The 20,115-nt window shown below is 43.4% G+C and overlaps 1 pseudogene; it reads left to right on the plus strand.

Annotated features, from left to right (window-relative positions):
* LOC135204663 (gastrula zinc finger protein xLCGF3.1-like) overlaps positions 1 to 20,115 on the plus strand; it is a 55,618-nt pseudogene that overhangs the window by 25,501 nt on the left and 10,002 nt on the right.

A 20,115-nucleotide genomic window follows, 5' to 3' on the forward strand; every position in this document is an offset into this window, starting at 1 on the left:
TCATAGGTGCAGCAGTAGATGGCTGGATTGGCATGCTGATTTTCATTTGCTTTATGATTTTCAACTTTGGCATTCCTGTATGCTGTGGCAATGCCTTGTTGTACTGGTGGTTCATCTGCTCTTGTTGTGCTACCTGCCCCAGCTACCATGATTGCTCCTGTTGCTGTTACTAACGTTCCTGTAGCTATTGTCTGCCAGGCTGCTCCTGTATGTTGGTGCTTTGCTATGGCATGAGCACCCTCCTTCCCATGTTGTTGTCATCACAGGTTGATGATCACCCATGGTCTACCTCTTTTGCTGGTTCTTCTAGCAGGACAGGTAGGAATGCCTTTTCTCCTTACCTGTTCTCTTGACTCTCTCAGTTGTTCTGAGAGGTGTAAGGTGGACATAGAGAATTTTGATGAGTTTGTCTCTTTTTTGGAATTTGGCTACAAGGTTTGTCATCTCAAGATCAATCCTCAGATTGTCTCATCATACACTCAAGTAGTCAAGGAAAGTTTCCTTGGGTCCTGTTGAATCTCCTTTCGAGGAGAGAAAATTTGGATTTTCACACCCCAGAAAACTTGGGAGTGTTTTCTTTGGGATACAAATATCCTTGATTTTTAATTACCAGAGATCTTTCTGCACTTTGATCTCAGGGGATAGGACCGTAGCTTCCCCTGTGAATAATCCTCACTGCTCGAGGCCCTTGCTCTTCCAGGAGAGACAAGGTTTTCTTAGGGGCGCTGCATTCTTTGTTTGTGAGGGTTCTCGACTAGAATACCTATCCTCCGAACGAGGAGTTCATTCAGAGTTTCGAGACACCCAGTCAAGCTCTATTCCCCTCTGCTGCCATAACAGTAGCGATTCTTTTTTTACCTCAAAGAGGTCCTGTGCTGTCTGCAGATTGCCCTGTCTCTGCTTTGCCCGGACTTAGGTCTCACGCTGTTTCTCTTTGCCATGAAGGGTATCTTCTCTTGCAACATAAGACAGTGAGCCTGGATGATGCCTCTATGGTTTTTCTCCAGGCAGTCTCCTATGATGTCTCCTATGATATCTTTGATCCTTCATTCCTTGAAGGCTTTGTCTTCTCGGAGTCAATCACTCCTAGAGAGGACTCTGCCTTCTGGAGACCGGGCAGGGTTGGGATAGGGGTGTTCTTTCCCTACCCAGCACCAGCCAGCAACCTGTGGGCAACTCTGGTGCTAAGAAAAGGGACATTGTCCTGATTCAGATCTCTAGTTCTGTAAGTCCCAAAGTTGTGCTCGACTCTTAGGAATGGCAAGGAATGTGCCAGGGCATCTGCCTTGTCCTCCGGGCAATGGCCAAGACCCTTAGGTCTCTGTATTTGCTTGGCCGGACCTTAGGGTCGTACCAGCTCCTCCTTGATCCCTAAGAAGTCTCAGGCTTTGAAGGACAATTGTGGAAATAGCCAGACTTTTTCTCTCGTAACAGGTGTTCTACTGCTGGTGCTTGGGAGAAGGGTTGTCTGTAGAGTCTGGGCTTCATAATACAACATAGCTGAGACCAGGTAGTAGGTATCCTTCCTTCAAGAGAAACACCTGCTATCTTCTGGGTTTTGACCATCTTCCATCGAACTTCTGTGCTGTATCCTCTCCTGTGTTTTCATTTTGGAAATAGCCAGTTCGGCTAAGAGTAGAAGCCTCCCCTTGGGACAACTTTGCCTTCACTCTCTTCATTGGAGGTCTGCTTCGAGTCCTTAATCCTTTTTCCTCTATCGAATGATGAGGAAGAAATTAGCCTGGTGCTCGATCAACAGGACCTTTTGGCTTGCATATTCTTGTGACATGGTTCTGTTATCAAATGCACCGCCCGAGTATGATAGGCTCATACCTGTAGGACTGTTGTCTTAAGATCTTCTACCAGATGATAAGTACCTTCGTATAACATCCTGAGATTCAAGGTAGCCTTTGGGGCTTCCCAAGATTTTCAGGATTTGGTTTTGAGGCACCCAGTGGTGTTGTTGAGCAACACCACCACAGTAGTGGCATTTATCACCAAATAAGAGGAGTCTCATTTCTCTCCTGTTTCAGTTAACATGCAGGTGCTCGAGTGTAACTGTAGTGCACTTGATTGTTCTATCAGCCAAACACATTTCTGGATAAATTGTATTGGCAGGAACTCAGTCTCTGGATTCGAGTGATAGGGCAGAGTGCTTCTTTCCTTAATCTTTCACTGGGAGATTGCTCGTCATAGTATTGTTTCTCCTCAGTCGAGATTTAAGTACTAATGAGAAATTTCTCTGTCTTACCATCACAGGGAACTACCCCAGGTGTCTGGGTAATATTTGACTCTCATTTAGGGTTCCTGTCTCATGCTCCGCACACTCTCTTGCAAAAATCATCAGACAGAGATCTGTCTTGGAAGACTCCCCGTCATCCTTCTGTTCACTGCCTGGTACAACAGAAGTCTGTGGGTCTTCTGCTTCATTGCACCTGACCCATGGACCACTGCAATGACTCAGGATGACTTTTTGGGGACAAACTTGCCAGTTTTCGTCTTCTCTCCGTATTTCTCTAATTTGCAAGGTGTTCAGTAGACATTGTTCACCCCAAATTAAAAATGAACGACGGAAGACTTTGCCTTTCACCCAACCTGTAGCTCTGCTTCCTAGGTACTGACCCATTCTTCGGTGTCAGCACAGGAGGGGTTCCTTAGGCAGTACATTCTCTGTGTCTTCACGACTAAAGACTATCCAGTTTCCCTTGCAAGCATATCTAGGCTTTCTCGTTGAGCAGGAACAGAAATAGCTGGATAATTCTTTCAGTTCTCTGTTAAATCCCAGGGATTGGAGCCATCTTCACTGGTTGGTGTCGTTGGTGGGTCTTTTTCTTTGGTCAGAGCTGCCAGAGTTGCTTCTCTCCTATTCGCTTCTGAAAGATGTAGGTCTACATTCGTCCTAGTCTTTCACCTGAAAGTAGTAATGTTTCTCCTCAGTCGAGATTCAACTGCTGATGAGAAACTTCTCTCCGTCTTGCCATTACAGGGACCCCAGGTCTCTTGTTGGCATTTGACTTGTTTAGAGTACCTGTCTTCCAAGACGACATCTCGTCCTGCAACAGCATTGGCAAAGAAGATACATGATTTGCATGGATCTTCTTCAATATCACGATGACTTTTCACTAGTACTATTGACTCGCACAAGGAAGAAGTGTCTAAGGACACATCTTTCTACTGGTTTTGTAAGACAATCGGGAGGAGGTTCTCTGCAGCTGGCAACAATGTCACCTCTATGCTCCTCATGAGAGATCATAAAACCAGTGGCTTAGTCCATCCCTCACATTCCAGAGGAATCTGTTGGTTTGGATACAGAAATTTGGTCTCATCGGACCACATTTATGTCCATCTACATTCAGGTATTGCCCACAAATCCTTGGAACCTTTTTTCCTTGGACGTGTGGTGGCTGCTCAACAAGTTGTGTTTTCTTACCCAGCCCAATGATGGTCAGATATTTTGAACAAATGGTCTGGTTAAACAACTAAATGATAAGTGTTATGAATAAACAAGTTTTAGTTTTGTAGTTCATTGGAACTAAACATAGAATGGTATTATATCTCTCCATAGATTTATGTACATCACATTGCAGAATTATTGTACTTTTTTTAAAGTGGCGTACTATATGTAAAACATTGCAAATGAAGCTTTAGATTAGTTCTGCAATACATTTTCATTTTGAAATGTTTAAGTGAAAGTAGCATATTTTAAAATGACATATTTTCAGTTCATATTAATGTGGAATTACCCACATGGACACGAATGGGACGAATTACATTTTTTTACACATGTTTTGCACTGCATTAGTCTTACATTTGCATTGAAGCTCTAAGTGCTCAGTGTACAATCTCATTGGTACTGAATTGTGTATAGAAAACTTCTGTGCGCTAATGGAGATCACATCTCTTTGTCACAGATAACCTGTACTACTGTTACGGATGATCACTGATGATCTGCTGCGGAACAGTATCCTGTAAATTTTCTTCAGTATCCTGTAAATTTTCCTCAGTAACATTCTAGGTAAGTGATATAAAAGTGAAGTCATTGCAGTAAGAGAGAATGTCCATGAATTATATGTAGTAGTTAATGTAAGCTATATAGAACCTTTAGTCACTTGATGACACAAATGCATTGTTCAAAACCCAGTCTGTTAGTTATTCATGATGCACTGACTGACATTTGTTCCGACACAATACACAAACTTGATGTTCTTTGCAATAGGAATTACTTACAGCAAAGCTGGCACACGGCTGATAAAATTCTTGAAGAACGTGGTTAGGCAGAAACTACTGTCTGGTAGGCAGGGAGACCTGCCTGCCCAGATCTAAACATTCCAATTTTGTTTTTGGCCATCTTCAGATGAAGACGTGTTTTCGTGAGATCTTGCTCAACTGCCATTAATTGATTTTCCTGGTGGTATCTTTCTGTTATTGTTTTGATATGTTTTCAATATATACTATGTTTGATATTAATACTGTTGATATGCAGACCCACTTTGTGTGATAGCCTTGCAAGCTGCCTGTCCCCTTCATGTATAAAGGGATCAGCAACAAGGGGGTATATATCCATCCTTACACTTTTTTTCACCCTCTAATAGTAAGGGCACAGCAGTATATATTTAGTATTGAATTTGAGATTCCTGCTTACGCTCCAGGAGGATTTACTGGGGGAAACTTCAGAAGTTTGACCATAGTTTTTTTCTCTCCCGGTATTCTTCCTTCTCCTTTGCCCTCTTCTTTTACTTGTCGGGCAAGGAAGAGGGGGTGGTGTGTATGGTGTTGATGATTGGGGATCTCCTCTCGTTTCGGAGGGCAATGCCCTTTGGTATGAGAGGAGTATCATTCTTTATTAATCATGTTTTCTTTTTTACTTCAGGCTGACAGTGTGCGATAGTAAATCACAGCAGTAGATGGATGACTATCTCTTTGTTTTGGTTATCCTAAACCTTGAGATTGTACCTGTGACATGATAGCATGCTCTGAAACTGGCCCTCGAGTGTGTGTAGTGTTCTCCTGCTGTGAATCATATTAAAATGCTGCTGTTTTCTTGAAGATTTATCACTGGACAGCATCTACACCAGCTGCCTTGTGATTATTGACTCTACTTCTGATAATGTCTGTTCTTCATCCTGTAGAAGAAGTTCCACTGAAGAACATCTTCTCCGTTGCCTTTCCCTTCCTTTTCTGAAGCTCAAGGAGCCTGGAATCTGGACCTACCTTCTCTGGCCAAGAAGAGGAAGGATGCTTCTCCTTCCCTAAGAAGTCCTCCTGCAGGATTTCTAAGGGGCTCCCTCCTCCTGAGGAGGTAATGGGATCTTTCATTGGCTCTTCCCAACCATCGGGTTCAGGAACTGATTCACTTGCCCCTGGGCTTGTGTTTCAGGAGCAGCGGGAGTGCAGGCTTCAGCTTGTATTCCCGTCACCTGTCAAGAGGTTCACCTCTGGACAGGCGCTGTGTCGGATGCTTCTTTACAAGTCATTCTGAGTGCTCATGCTTCTATTGACGCGTCAGTATCCAGAGCTGTTGACAGACCATCCCGTGTTGCAGTCTTCATACAGTCCTGGTGTCGTCTCGTCAGACAATCAAGTACCCCAGGAAGGGGTCGTCATCTTCATCCTCGTCTGTCTCGTCTTTTATTGCCTCCTCCCTTTCTTCTCCTAGACTTGATTGTTCTAAGAAGAAGAAAGTATACTCTCCACCTTTAAGAAGCTCCACAAGTGGGACTTCGAAAGGCCTGCCTCCTTTCATAGAGGAGCTATTGGATCTCCTTTAGGCTATCCTAATCTTTTGGGGCTAGGACCAGTTACACTTACCCCTGGGTATAGTGTTTCAGAAAACTATAGAAGACAAACTTCAGTTCGTTCTTCTACCACTAGGTCTGGAGATTCCTTCTCTAGAGCTAGTATACTACATTGGAGCGAGCTCGTTCACGAGACACTCCAAATGTATAAATCTCTATGGGGGATTGTACATCCAAATTTAGTGCCGGAGAGACAACTCACCATCCCAATTTTGGCGTGGGACAGGAGAGGGGTGTGAGTCATTCAGTGACTCCCCTGCTTGTAATCACTAGCATTAGTGTCTTACAAGTTCTTTAGATGTCTGTCTTTTAAGACAGGGCATTACAAGAGTCAGAGAGCACGTTCTCTGTATGGTCCTCTTTGTGAGGTTTTGATCCCAGAGAAGACAGATGCTTGGCAAAATATCGCAAGTTCTTGTCAAATTTTGGCGCATTCATCTCTACTCAATACTCACTCACATTCAAGCGAACAAACCAGTTGGTAGAAGTGGATCCTCCATTTGGTGTGTGAGAACCTCTGCTTCTGGAAGCGTATTTTGCAGAGGCAAATTAGTTTTCTATGTCTGTGTATCGCTATCATCACTGTAATTTGATGATCACATGCGCTATCACCCCCTCCTGCTAGTTCTGACAGAAGAGCCGGCGAGAAGTCAATCCTTCTCCCTTTTTCCCTTAACTTCCTGGGTTACATCAGGATGGACAAGGGAATAAGAGGAACGCTACAGAGTCTACTCCCCAGAGTTTGGATACGAGAGTCTGTGTTCCTGGTTTGGTCTTAGAATGTCATCAGATGTACACTCAATCTATTCAGAGTGGATAGCACTAAGAAGTTTTGAACTCCGCCTCTCCAGTGTTACCGTTTCGGGAACAATCAGTTAGGCATGAACGAGTCTTCTTCAGTGTCCTGTTATTGCTTCAGGACAGCTTCACCTTCACTCTTATTTTTTGCTCTTTTGAAGTGAGGAAGAAATAGGCTAGTGCTTGATCAGCAGGAGCCTATGAATGTGCGTACATTCTCTTTTCTGCGCTCAACCTGTGCCGCTCCGTGAAATGCTCCTTATAGCATCATTTCGGAGGTATATAACTGCTATATATTACCAGAGAAAAAGTTGCATTGGAATGCTAGGAATGAACCCAGCTCGCTCACCCATATAGGGTGTTGGTATAGTAACTGGGGAGTGAAAAACCACTGTCAGAGGTTTCATACCAATTAGATCTCCTCTCACAAAATCCCCCGTTACTACGAGGTGCCGTTCTACATCCCACTACTCCCTGCTACTACTACTTCCACCCACGCGATCCTGCTCATTTCTCATAGCAGCCAAGCTTGGGCCAATTTCGGGTGAGGAAAGAAATGGGTGGGTTCACTGGGCGGCACATGTCTCTCGCCCAGGAATAGATTTTTCTCCGTCAAAATCCCTTAATTAACCTGAAACTTAAGGAAACCTTTTATGCCTCCCTAGAGTTTCTGGTTTTGGTTTTCAGACAACCAGTGGAATTGTTTTAGCAACAACACCACAGGAGTGGCTGAATCACAAGCTAAAAAAAACAAAAGTGAGCAAGCCCCCGCCCGCCCCCATTTACTTTAAACAATCCGGCTGCCAAAATTACTCTTGGCCACACTTTCTCCTTTACGTTACTTTAAAGTGCAGGACAGTTGGTTCAATGAAAACTGCAAACAACAATTTCACACTCTTGTACTTACCATTTATGACTGTCTTCAAGGCAGAAGCTGTGCTGTCCTCTGGATAAGGTCGTCGAGACACAACTACCGCCGAGAATCACAACACAAAACAACCAACCAAGTACTACAGCCATACAACAATTCAAAACACAATAAATCACTTTGCAGAAAAACACCAACAGCATCAAAACAACAACCTTACAAGTCCATATACAACTGCTCACAAACAACACCAAGAAATCTCAACAGCTCACCAACAACCACACTCAACAACTCACAACTAGAACAACTCAACTGAAACTCACAAGCTCAACAACCTTCCAACACACAAGCACAACAAATTCAACAACACAGGCACAACAACTCTAAGCATACGATATCAATAGCAAATCAAACAACAATTCAATCCAGAAACACAACACAACTGACCATTAACAATATCCAAGACAGCTGCCAAAGACGACTGTCCTGTACAAACACTGATCCAAGACTGCCCCGCAACCACGCCAGCAGACAACCCCAAAACGATCGCCCAACAAGCAAACTCTCTCTCTTTTCAGCTCGCTCACTCATACTTGTCAGAAAAACACATCTGCACTTACACACTACCATACAGCAACACCAAACATGAACACAACACATCAAACACAATGATGCTCTCTCTCTCTCTCTCTCTCTCTCTCTCTCTCTCTCTCTCTCTCTCTCTCTCTCTCTCATGCAACCCTTGAAGACATTGTCAAATGTAACTAACACATCACCCTATCCATAACATGAAGCTGCTCGAGTGTATCTGTAATGCACTCAATAGCTCTATAAGCCAAACACATTCTAAGCTGGAATCTACTACCAAGCATCTCAGCGTACAGAGTCAAGTGAGGGGGCAAAGTACTGCCTTCTCACAGAGATATTGTTCGTCTTAGTATTGTTTCTCTGCTGTCGAGGGTTAACTGCTAATTGAATATCTCATTAGACTCATTATCATCTTTCTGTTTACTCCACAGTACAACAGAAGTCCCTAAGTCTTCTGAAGCGCCTCAGTGGCGTGGTCAGTATGGTGTTGGCATGCCACCTCGTTGGCCGCGGGTTCAATTCTCGGGCATTCCATTGAGGTGTGAGAGATGTGTATTTCTGGTGATAGAAGTGCACTCTTGACGTGGTTCGGAGGTCATGTAAAGAAGTTTGAACGCCTTTCCAGTGCTACTGTTTATGGGAACAACCAGTTCCACTTGAACTAGTTGTCTTTGGTGTCCTATATCACAGTAGAGGTCTCCCTTCTGCACAAGTTCACCTTCACTCTCTTCGCTAAAGAATGAAGGTCTGCTTCCAGACCTTATTCTTGCATCTCAAATGAAGAAGAATTAGGCTGGAGCATGATTTACAGAAACCTACAAATATACTAGTATAGTCCCCTCACGACATGCGTTAATTATCATTTGCATCATCCGAGTAATAGATGCATATCTGGAAGTTAATTCTTCTGGTATGTGACCAAGACAATAGTACCTTCTCTTAATTAAACCAAAACTCAGGACAGCCTTTCGGGCCTCCCAAGAGTTTCTGGTCTTGATTTTGAGATGACTAGTGGTATTGTTTGCCAACAACACCACAGCATTTGTATTGTCACCGAAGAAGACAGTTTCTTTTCCTCCCATTTTGGTTAAAGTGCAGATGCTCGACTGTATTTTTTTTTTTTTGTGCTCGATTTTTCTAAGCCGAACGCATTCCAACATGAAATGCACTACCAGGCAACTCAGTATATAAGGAGTCAACAGGGTGGCAGAGTACTGCCTTCTCTCCAAGATTCTGTTCATCTTAGTATTGTTTCTCCTATATCAAGGATAGAAAATTTCTTCCTGATCCAACCCACAGGAAGCAGTTCTTCAGGCAGTACATTCCCTGTATTTTCATTACTTAAAGAATTTCTCCCTTCATTGTAAGCACCAACTTTCTCGCCAAGCAGCAACGAAATAGCGGAATAACTTTTTCAGTCCTCTGTAAAACACCTGGGATTAGAGCTGCATTAGAGCCATCTTCACTCGTTGGTGTCATTGACAGGACTACTGCTATTTTCAGAATCGTGAGATTTCACTTCTCTCTCATTCAACTGTGTAGACGTAGGTCTACATTCACCTTAGTTATTCACTAAGTAGTATTGTTTCTCCTTGGTTGAGATTCAACTACTGATGAGAAACTTGTCTGTCTCGCCATCACAGGGACCTTGGTCTCTAGAAGGCATTTGACTCTCGTCTAATGTGCACATTCTTCGTGTGAATCATATCTCGTCTCTCAACATTGTTGGCAAACAAGATAAACAATTTGCATGGTTCGTTCTCAACATCACCCTTCAAAAGGTGGGTGTTATGTCGTGGCTCCGTTTCAGATGTGCAATCATTCGCCATCTGTTGACGAATCCGAAACTTCATGATCTCCTGCGCCTTGGACTTTGTATTGATTGATCTAGATTAGTTATTATTTTGTCCTATTGGTGTATTGGTGTGTTGCTGTAACTTCAAAAGTTCGACACCTTTCATTGAATGTCGATACCTTTATTCACTGCTTACTTTCAATGCAGGAGTGTCTAATGACAAACCTTCCTCTGAGTCTTACGAGATCCTGAGAAACTTCTCTGCAATGTTTGCTCTATCAGAGAGAGAGCAGTGTCAGTGGCTGGGTACATTTCATCACTCCATAGAATATGTCGGACCACAAGATAGATGTGGTCTCATTGTGACCATATTTATTTCTGGTGGATGCTCACAGATTGTGTTTGCTTACACGGCTCCTTCAAGAGGACAAGTAGCATCTCACCTATGGTGTGCAGTTCCAGAGGTAAGAAGGATGCGAGAGTGATTGGCCTCTCCACCTTCTCTTCCTTGTTCTTCCACGCCTTTTCCTTCGGGTTGAGGATAGGACTCAAACTTACACTTGCTTATCGGGCATTTGATGCAGAAAGCATGCACATAGAGTTTCCTGTCTATTTTTCTTATTGGAATCATAGAAGCAAGCACGCTCCTTCCTCTAGCAAGGGGAGGAGGGAGACTAGCAATAATGCAAACCCTTCCCAGAACTTTGCATTAATGCCTCCAACTCAAAATATTCTTCCCAGCTTTTTCAGATGAGTTATGATGCCTCACTCCTTTCGAAAAGGCCCAGAAGTCTGACTCTCCATCCTCAGCACATACCTGTACATCTTAACTGTGATGCTCTTATCACCTCTGTTATCTTTCTAAGCCTGCCCTTCTTATTTCAACATTTTTCAATCTCTCAAGCAGCGATATTGCCATAATCCACCTCAGCATTCTCATCTCTGTTCTCTCAAGCTTTACTTCCTCTTTTCTTCTTAGAGCCCATGTTTCCGATCCATGCATTAACTCTGGTCTTATCACTGTGCTGTAGATCTTGACTTTTAGCTTGATTGGCATTTTCTTATCACATACTACTCCAGCTACCTCTCTCCACTTCCCCAATGCAGCTTTTATCTTACTATCAACTTCAGCCTCACATCCTCCCTCTTGGCTTGACGTAGATCCTAAATATTTAAACATTTCCACCTGTTTTATAATCAAGCCTCTTCTTTCTTTTATTAATACTCTGCCTCCATCTTCCCTACTGCTCACCAAAACCTCTGTTTTATTCACATTCACCTTTAAGCCACCCCTCTCTAAAGACTCCTGCCACTCTCCAACCCTTCTCTGTAGGCCCTCCTCATTTTCAAAAGTAATCACCAGTTCATCGGCATACACCATCTCTCACAGTTCTTCATTCCTGATCTCTTCACTCAACACATCCATGACCAGCACAAACAAAAATGAACTTAATAATGACCCCTGGTGTAATCCAACACTAACTTCAAAGTTTTCTGTTTCTCCAACCACTGTTATTACTTTTGTGCTCATCCTTTATGTATCGTCTCGACCAGCCTAATCCACTTTTCTGGGACTTTCCTCTTCCTCAAACACTAAAACATCACTACTCTTGGAATTTATTGTATGCTGTCTCTAGGCCTAGACCTCAAGTATGCATATTTTCAATACCCATCTACCAGTCCTCTTGCAAGTACCTCTGCTTAACCTTCGAGGTTACGGTCTTCCAGTTCAGAATACTTTGTTTCAGGTTCTGAACTGCTCCCCAGGTGTTCACCTGAGTGTTCATCCTTGTCTCAGCTTCGGCCATTTCACACAGGATACATCTTCTGAGGTATCTCTATGATTGGCTAGTCCTGTCAAGCTCTTGGTCATAATTGCTCCTGGACATAGAGTGACTTCTCAAAATCAGGACCTGGGTATAGTGATCAATTTCGAGAAGTCTGATCTCACATCCAAGTAGAGGGTAAAGTATCTGGTATCTGGACATGCTGATAGATATGGCAGCAGCAAGAGCCTACCCTTGAGACTTGCATATCAGCAAATTCAGAAGCAATAGTAAGAGCAGCTACACCTTTGTTCTGTTCAGTGGAGAATGAAGGAGTTTTGGTCTCCAACAAGGGACTCCCATTTTTTCCGTGGTTAGATGACAAGAACCTTGTAATAGTGGTGCCATTAGGCACTCCCAATCCCAAAATGCTTCTGGATAGGGCGCACACGTGGAAAAGTTGCTGATTTCAGGTGTTTGGAACCGGAACTTCAGACACCACATCAATATTCTGGATTTTTGGCTATACAAGAGGTTCAGGATCCAGTGATGGGCCACTCCATGGTGTTTATATTAACAATACAGTGGCTCCCTGTATTCACCTTCTCAGGATTCGAGGATTCAGTCATTCACAGATTGTTCTTTATAACCTATCTAAAAATTATTCGCAGGAGGATTCGCTCATTTGGGGAATTCTTTGTGGAATGTCTCTATAAAATTATTTGCGGGTCCCCGCTTTTCATGGATGCAAATTTTTTCGTACAGCAGTATTCTGTATTTCCAAGTTTTTTCTACTGTATAATATGTGACATTAAATATAATAATAATAATAATAATATTAAATCATACAGCACTTACTGGTGATGAATGTTGATTATAGATGATGATGATGATGTAGCCGTGCAGCCTGATGAATGGTGATGAAGATAGACTCCACAGCAAATTAGAGGAGTTACAGATCCTCTGAGGGTCCCTCTTCTTCACCTTCTTCAGGAGGCACTTCTGAGGGTGCCTCTTCTTCACCTTCTTCAGGAGGCACTTCGTCAGGGGCTTACCTTCTTGAGGTAATTGTACATTTGCACAAACAAGGCATGATAGGGCTTCACGATTTCATTAATGGTATTGATGAAATTTGTGGCCCTTTCTTCATTCTTATCACATGACTATACCATTGTCTGTATCTGGCTGACTTTTCTGATCAATTTGTACAGACCACAAAATTCTTCAAAAGCCTGGTCAGTTGATTGTATTTTGCCCAGCTCATATTCGTTCTCAGTGCATTCGACTGCACTTTCAGTCATGTGGTAATGGGCTGCTACTTCTCCATGACTTCTGCCCTCTGTTAACCTGACAATTATATCTATTTTCTCCTCAGCTCTCATCAACTGTAAGGGCCTCTGATGCTTAGGCTCTTTGTCAGATGCCTTAGGAGAAGCAGAACGTTTAGAGGACATTTTAAAGAATAATTCTTAGTCTGTAGTAGTATGCTACGTATTGGGTCAATTAGTATGCATTGATATTCTGCGCACACTACATTTTATGAAATGTTTTGTTTTAAGACGATTTTTGAATTATATGTATGTACATAAAGCGTTTTAGGATGATACTATAAGTATGCGTAGCATATCTAAAATGCATAAAACACAGGATACGTAAGTTTTGTCTTCAGTATGCAGTATTTTCATGCATATGTACTAAGTTTATTTTTGTGACTAAATACGTTTTTTATGATTAAAAAAGATTTATTAATTTATTACTTACTAGAGTTCTGTAATAAGTAATGTAAACACAGCAAAGTTTCAATAACATAATTATTTTTTGTTAAAAGATGCTTCACCCAAGTCAACTTTCCGCAGATAAACAACTCTTGTGACGCCTTCTTAGAGCAGTACCCAGAGGAAATGATACTCAACACGCTATTGGCTGTCGTCTGCAGAGCAGCCAATGCAGGAGCAGCATTCATTTTCCTTGTCGTTCATTGGCTGTACATTTGGTATTGATTGGTTGAAACGCAAGACCCATCTCACGAAGATGGAAATGTGGGTATTGCACCTCTCCTTCATCAGCCTCACTGCATAGAGAGTTACTGATATACGCAAACGTGATTGCGAAGTTGTGTTTAATGTATCAGCAAATATCCGTGTGAATCATGCTGAAATGGCTCCTAAAAAGTGCCCTGCTCCTTCTAAGGCTTCTAGCAAAGAACCTAAAAGAAAGAAAACCATCTTGAAGCTCAACGAGAAGGTGAAAGTTCTCGATATGTCGAAGAAGGGCAAAAGTTTTGCCACGGCTGGTTGCTATTTCAATGTGAAGGAGAGTGTAATCAGATAAAGTGTAAGCATGACATACTTTGGTACAGCAAAAGCAGTGTCGACAGTTAGAGATAAAACTATCGTGAAAATGGAATCTACACTCACATACAGGATCTTGCCGCAAGAAGAATGTTCCCCTGACTCTAACATCATACGTGAGGAAGCGTGACAGCTCTACCAGCAGCTATTAACTGCTGCAGAAGGTGGTAACATAAAGGAAGAGGAAGGTGGCGATCTAGAGGCATAGTAAGGTGAAGAAGAAGGGGAATTGAAATTCTTGGGCTGTGATGAACCAGCTCCTGAAGAGGAAGAAGAGCCACAACCGGGACTGTCCTCAGCTTCCCAAGGTTTTCAGGCGAGTAAAGGATGGTTCCACCAGTTCCAGAGAAGTTCCACCTAAAGTCTATTTTCCTAATGGGGAAGCAGCATCTGCTGACAAAGGGGCAACTGTGAAATATCCCGAGACCTTCAAGAAGATTCTTCAGGAGAAAGAATACCGCCCAGAACAGGTCTTCAATATAGACAAAACTAGCCTGTTCTGGAAAAAGACACCATCCCAGACATATTTAATAATGGACAAAGCTAAAGCCTCCGGATTCAAGGAACAAAAGGTCAGGGTCACCCTCCTGATGTGCGGGGTGGCTTTATGCTGAAACCAAGCCTCATTTACAAGACTGCAAATCCAAGGGCACTCAAGAATAAGAACAAGGCATTGCTGCCTGTGTTCTGGATGCACAATCCCAAGGCCTGGATCACCAAAGTCCTTACGGAGCACTGGTGCCATCAAAGCTTCATTCCTCAAGTTAGGCAATACTTAGCCGATTTGGACATGGAGTTCAGGTATTGCTAATAATGAACAATGCTGGTGACCACCCTCTCGATCTTTATTACAAGGGAGTCCAGCTCGAGTTCCTCCCTCCCAACACCACCTCTCTCCTCCAGCCTATGGATCAGAGCATCATCCTCCAGCACCTTGTTGATGCAATGGACCGTGACAGTGAATTTATGCTGAAAGCCTATTGACATAAATTCACAATAGCTACCTTTTTGTCTGTCATCGACTGGTCGCTGAAGGGCGTGAAGAAGGAGACCCTGAATGCATGCTGGAGTAAGTTGTGGCCAGACTGTGTCCATAATTATACAGGCTTCTCTCCTGAGTAAATCCCGCATTCAACCATTAATAAGACAGTCCAGTTGGAGAAAATTCTTGGTGGTGAAGGCTTTGGCGATATCACTGAGGATAAAGTGAGCAGCCTCATTGATGCCCACTTTGACCCCCTGACAGGCGAGGATTTGGAAAACCTGACGAAGTCTGCCAGCGAGGAAGATACTCCAGTTCAGGAGAGGAGTAGAAGCAGCAGCAGGAGGGCCTGACTTTTAAATGCCTGACCCAACTTAGGAGAGTGGTAAATGATGTTCATGACTTTGTTTCAACGTGGGATTCTTACATGGAACGCTCCTTAAAGTTTTCCAACATTCTTGATATGGCATTGGAGCCCTATAATGAAGCCCTCACCGCCTTGAAGCAACGACAGCAGCTGCCAATAACCATGTTCATCACACACACAAAGAAGGACCCTCCAAAGCCTTCTAAAACCCCTGAAGTAGTGCCTCCCAAATTGCCTGAGGTAGTGCCTCTTGATTCTCCTGAAAAAGTGCCCCGCAAATTGTCATAGGCAGTCCCCGGGTTACGACGGTCTCGGCTTACGACGTTCCGAGGTTACGACGCTTTTCAATTATATTCATCAGAAATTATTTCCAGGGTTACGATGCATGTTCCAGGGTTACGACGCATGTTCCAGAGTTACGACGCCTACAAATGCTGATCTGGCAGATGAAATATGACACCAAAAATGCAAAATAATCAATATATAAAGGTTTTTTGATGAAAAATGCAATAAGAATGCAGTTTACATAGTTTTGAATGCACCTAAAGCATTAAAAGTAAGGTTTTCTTAGGATTTTTGACAATGCTCCAGCTTATGACGATTTTCGGCTTACGACACGTCTCAAGAACAGAACCCCCGTCGTAACCCGGGGACTGCCTGTAGTTAAAAAAGCAGGGAAATTGCCGTCCCTTCAGCTCCACATGTTGGTGGTGCAGGTTCACAAGTGGGTGGTAATGCATTCAGTTGAGCTTTCAGCCAGGTAAATCTTGGGGAATTGGAACACAGTGACAGACAAGCTCTGTCGCTAGGGTCAGGAGATAGGGACAGAGTGGTCCCAACACCCAAGACATTGCAGAAATATTGTTCAGTCTATTGGGCTTACCAGCTATAGACCTCTTTGCAATCTGGCACAACAGAAAGCTCCTGGTGTTCTGTTCTGTTGTGCTAGACCCACAGGCAGCAACTGAAAATGCTTTCCAACAACCATGGGACAATCACCCAGACTTACAATTTTCCTCCATTTTATCTGATTCATTGGGTCATGATCACCCTAAATCTCAGGATGACCCTGGTGACTCTCAAGTGGCCATATGCTGAGTAGTATCTGGACCTGCTAGCTTTACTTTCCTAGGTGCCAAGAGAGATTCCCTCTTGGCACAACCTGCTGTGCCAGCTGCTCTTAGAGAGGTATCACCAGACTGAGAGAGAACTGCCACTTCACGCCTGAAGACTATCCAGCGTCTCTTGCGAGCAAGAGGTTTTTCCTTGTCACACAGCAACCAAGATTTCTGGATATCTTTGTAAATCCTCAGTGGCTTTGTACCAGGGAAATGGACTGTCTTCTGTGGCTGGTGTCGTCGATGGGGTGCCTTTCCGGTTGGAGCTCCTCTTCAGCAGGTAGCAGACATTCTTGCCTTTCTTCACTGAGAGAAGTTTTTATGCGTCTCGGCTACTAGGGGCTAAAGAGCTGCCCTTGAACTACTTTTTTTGAAGGGTGTCGATCTCTCTTCCTTGTAGGAGATCTCCATGCTGTTGAGAAGGTTAGAACAGTCATGCCCTCCCAGGGAAATTCAGTCCCCCTGAGTGGGATGTGACTCATCTCACAGAGCCGGACTTGTGATCCTAGCCTTTATGAGAGCAGTCTGGCAGGGATCTGACCTTCAAGACTGCATTCTTGCTTGGCTGGAATCAGCAAAGAGAGTTGGGGCCCTTCATGGACTTTCCATTGATGTTAACCCTCTTGCACACAGGCGGAAAATATAAGAATGTAAGGTACATGACTTTTCCCCCGGGCCAAAATGAACACTGGCATGGAAACGTTTTTTGGTAAAATTCAGTACCTCTGAACTATAACTGATATATGCTTCTGGTTAGTGTTATTATGTCAACAAATGATTGAATTATTTCCTAAAGCAATCAGAACATCTTTACGAGGCTTAGAAATAATAAAAACAATGTAATGAACATAAAATTCTTAAGAAAAATCATAGATATTTTTTGGAAATAATCATGAAAAATATAATATTTGGGTTTGGGGAGTTTATTTTATACCTACATTGTGTAGAAATGTTTATCTTTCACGTGAAAGCAATAATTTTGCTCTAAATGTGTTTGCTGATGAGCTGTAATTGATTAAAAAATGCAAATTTTTTACGGAGTGCAATTTTAAGATTTTCCAACCTACTTATGTTGACGTTTTGTATCGTAGCTAAGTAAGCTAGGAGCGTCAGGTTTGCGTTTTCTTCGAGATTCATCATCTGTCGCCCCAATGGCGTCAACTACGTTTTCTATGATTGACATGTTTTTTTTTCGTGAATTTTTCCCGAAAATAAGTTATATATGACGTGCCCGGCACGTCATCTGTGCAATTACGGAAAAAAAATTATCGATGCGGTACCTGTCATCAGATCACGAGAGGGGTAAACACTTGAGGGGATGAGGATCTGTCACACTCGAATTTTCACAGAATTCAAGTTCTTTTCAATCCCCTCCCTAGACGAATTTGTGAATGAGTGACTGGCCTCCTCCCTTTCTCATTTTATACCCTTCCTCGCCAGTAGGGCAGAGGGAAGTTTGGTGAACCGTCACATGCTGGACAGGTGTGCAGTGCAGGTGAGCTACATAACTGAGTACTGTACCCTGTTTATAATCTATAAATATGTAGATCAATAGATGTAATTCCATCCCCTCTCACTAGCAAAGGGATAGAGGAACTGAGTATAGCACAAAACACATTGGTTTGATTAGCTTTTTATTGTCTCTGATGCTGTGGGTTCATCCAAACCCTTGTTGAATCAATGATGCTATACATGCCCACTCATTGAAAAGGTCCAGAAATCTGGCAGTTGAACATTACATATGCTCAACAGATCAGAGGCATGAGACTCCTCCTTTGCTCTACATGACCAGGAAGGAGGTCCAGGTGAATGGAAGTACCAGTCAGTTCAGAGATTTACTCAGAATCCTTCCACCAAGAAGTAAGTCTCCATATGTAAATACTGAAGGTTTTATTTGTTTAGAAACAAACTGTAGATATTTTAAGTAATAGTTTTTTTCTGAACATACAAATTGAAGGTCTTTATATAAATTGCCCACCTCAAGCCACCCCACATTCTGCTGCCTGAGCTGAAAGGTTGAAGTGAATGCATAAGGATGGGGGTTGAACAGCCATTTTCCTAGCTTTCACTGCAAGTACATATATCCATATGTAAAAACCTTTAGGTTTGTATGTTAGGAAAAATACAAAGTACTTCAGAAATTTGTGGTTTGTTCATGAAACTTACCTGTCAGATATATATATAGCTGTATTTTCTGAAGTCCGACAGAATTTTAAAAACTTCCGACACACGCAGTGGTCGGCCAGGTGGTTAGTACCCATTCCCGCCGCTGGGAGGCGGGTATCAGGAACCATTCCCATTTTCTATTCATAATTTTTCTGTCGCTGGTGCTGAAAACACCTGTTTTCAGTACCTCCGTCTTAGGATTTTGGAAACTTCATTGCCGCTAAGTATCCTAATTGTCTTTTGATTTATTTACTTGGATTTGTGGCTAGGCATACGCTATCTTAAATTGATTTGAATTTGATTCATTTTTGCATAAAATATCTGAATCTAGTTAGGCTAGTTTCAGACGGGGTTGTCTGCAAAGATAGGGTGTGGCTACCGAAAGCTTCGGTAGATCCGCACTTGGTATGTACGAGGGGTATGGGTCTTGCTTCTTTGTTGAGATTTGTCATGTAAGGAGTGTGAGACTTTGTCTATTCCGTAAGGAAGACGTATGATTCGTATGTACGCAATTAATCAGTAAACATGTCTAATTCCGTAAGGAAGACGTATGATTCGTATGTACGCAATTAATCAGTAACAAAAGTCAGGGTAGTGAACCTGCTAACCTTCCTGTAGACTTTATTTTGCCTAACCCTGTAGTATGGCCTACGGGCTATGAATATGTCTACGAGAGGTGCTCGCTCTCCTTCATTGCTGTGAAGTGCTACTTCTGTAATTGTTACTCCTAACCCTGCAGTGTTGCCTTCGGGCCCTAAGCAGTGTCTGTAGAGGAATTGCCCTTTCTCTGATACTCTTTCGATTCGTATCTTAGAATCGAAAGTGCTTGCTTTAGAGAGTAAAAGTGAAGTGCAGAAGTGCAGTGATACCCCTTGTGTAGTGGAGGGTGCGTCAGATCGGCCTCGTTTTCGCCTCTAGGCCGGGACCTCTGCTTGACTCCCAGGACCCGGGGAGGGAGCATGTCGAAAGCCTAAGGAGGGTTACAAGGAACCCCACCGATCTGGCGTGCCTTCGGCAGTTTCTGATGAAATCCCCAGGCACTGCCTAAAGTGCAAGTGCGCGTGCACGAATCCTGAAAGATTGCTTCTCGTTTTAGTCCTCCGAAGCGTCCTCCATGCAGGGGTTGGAGCTTTCGGAAGGACTCGCGCCCTCTAAATAGAAGCTTTATAGAAGAGGACGCTTCACGTCCTCTCTCTCTCTCTCGTTATGCGTTTCAGTGAGAAGTAAGAAGGCGAACGTCGCCTGAACTCCGTGTCCGTCTTTCCACCGAGAAATACGTAAGAGAAGTCATAGTAGTAGGAAGCTTTTGAGAGCGGACGCCCGGGACGCTCGGATGGACTCCAGGCGCGCGCGGGTGCACGCCAAGTGCGCGCCAGTGGACGCCAAGTGCGCGCCAGTGGACGCCGAGCGCGCTCCAGTGGACGCCGAGCGCGCTCCAGTGGACGCCGAGCGCGCGCCAGTGGACGCCGAGCGTGCACCAGCGCACGCCAGGTGTGTCGCCTGGCTGAACGTTTCTGTTGA

Source organism: Macrobrachium nipponense, chromosome 47 (assembly GCF_015104395.2).
Source record: "Macrobrachium nipponense isolate FS-2020 chromosome 47, ASM1510439v2, whole genome shotgun sequence".
In the NCBI taxonomy this organism is placed as follows: Eukaryota; Metazoa; Arthropoda; class Malacostraca; order Decapoda; family Palaemonidae; genus Macrobrachium; species Macrobrachium nipponense.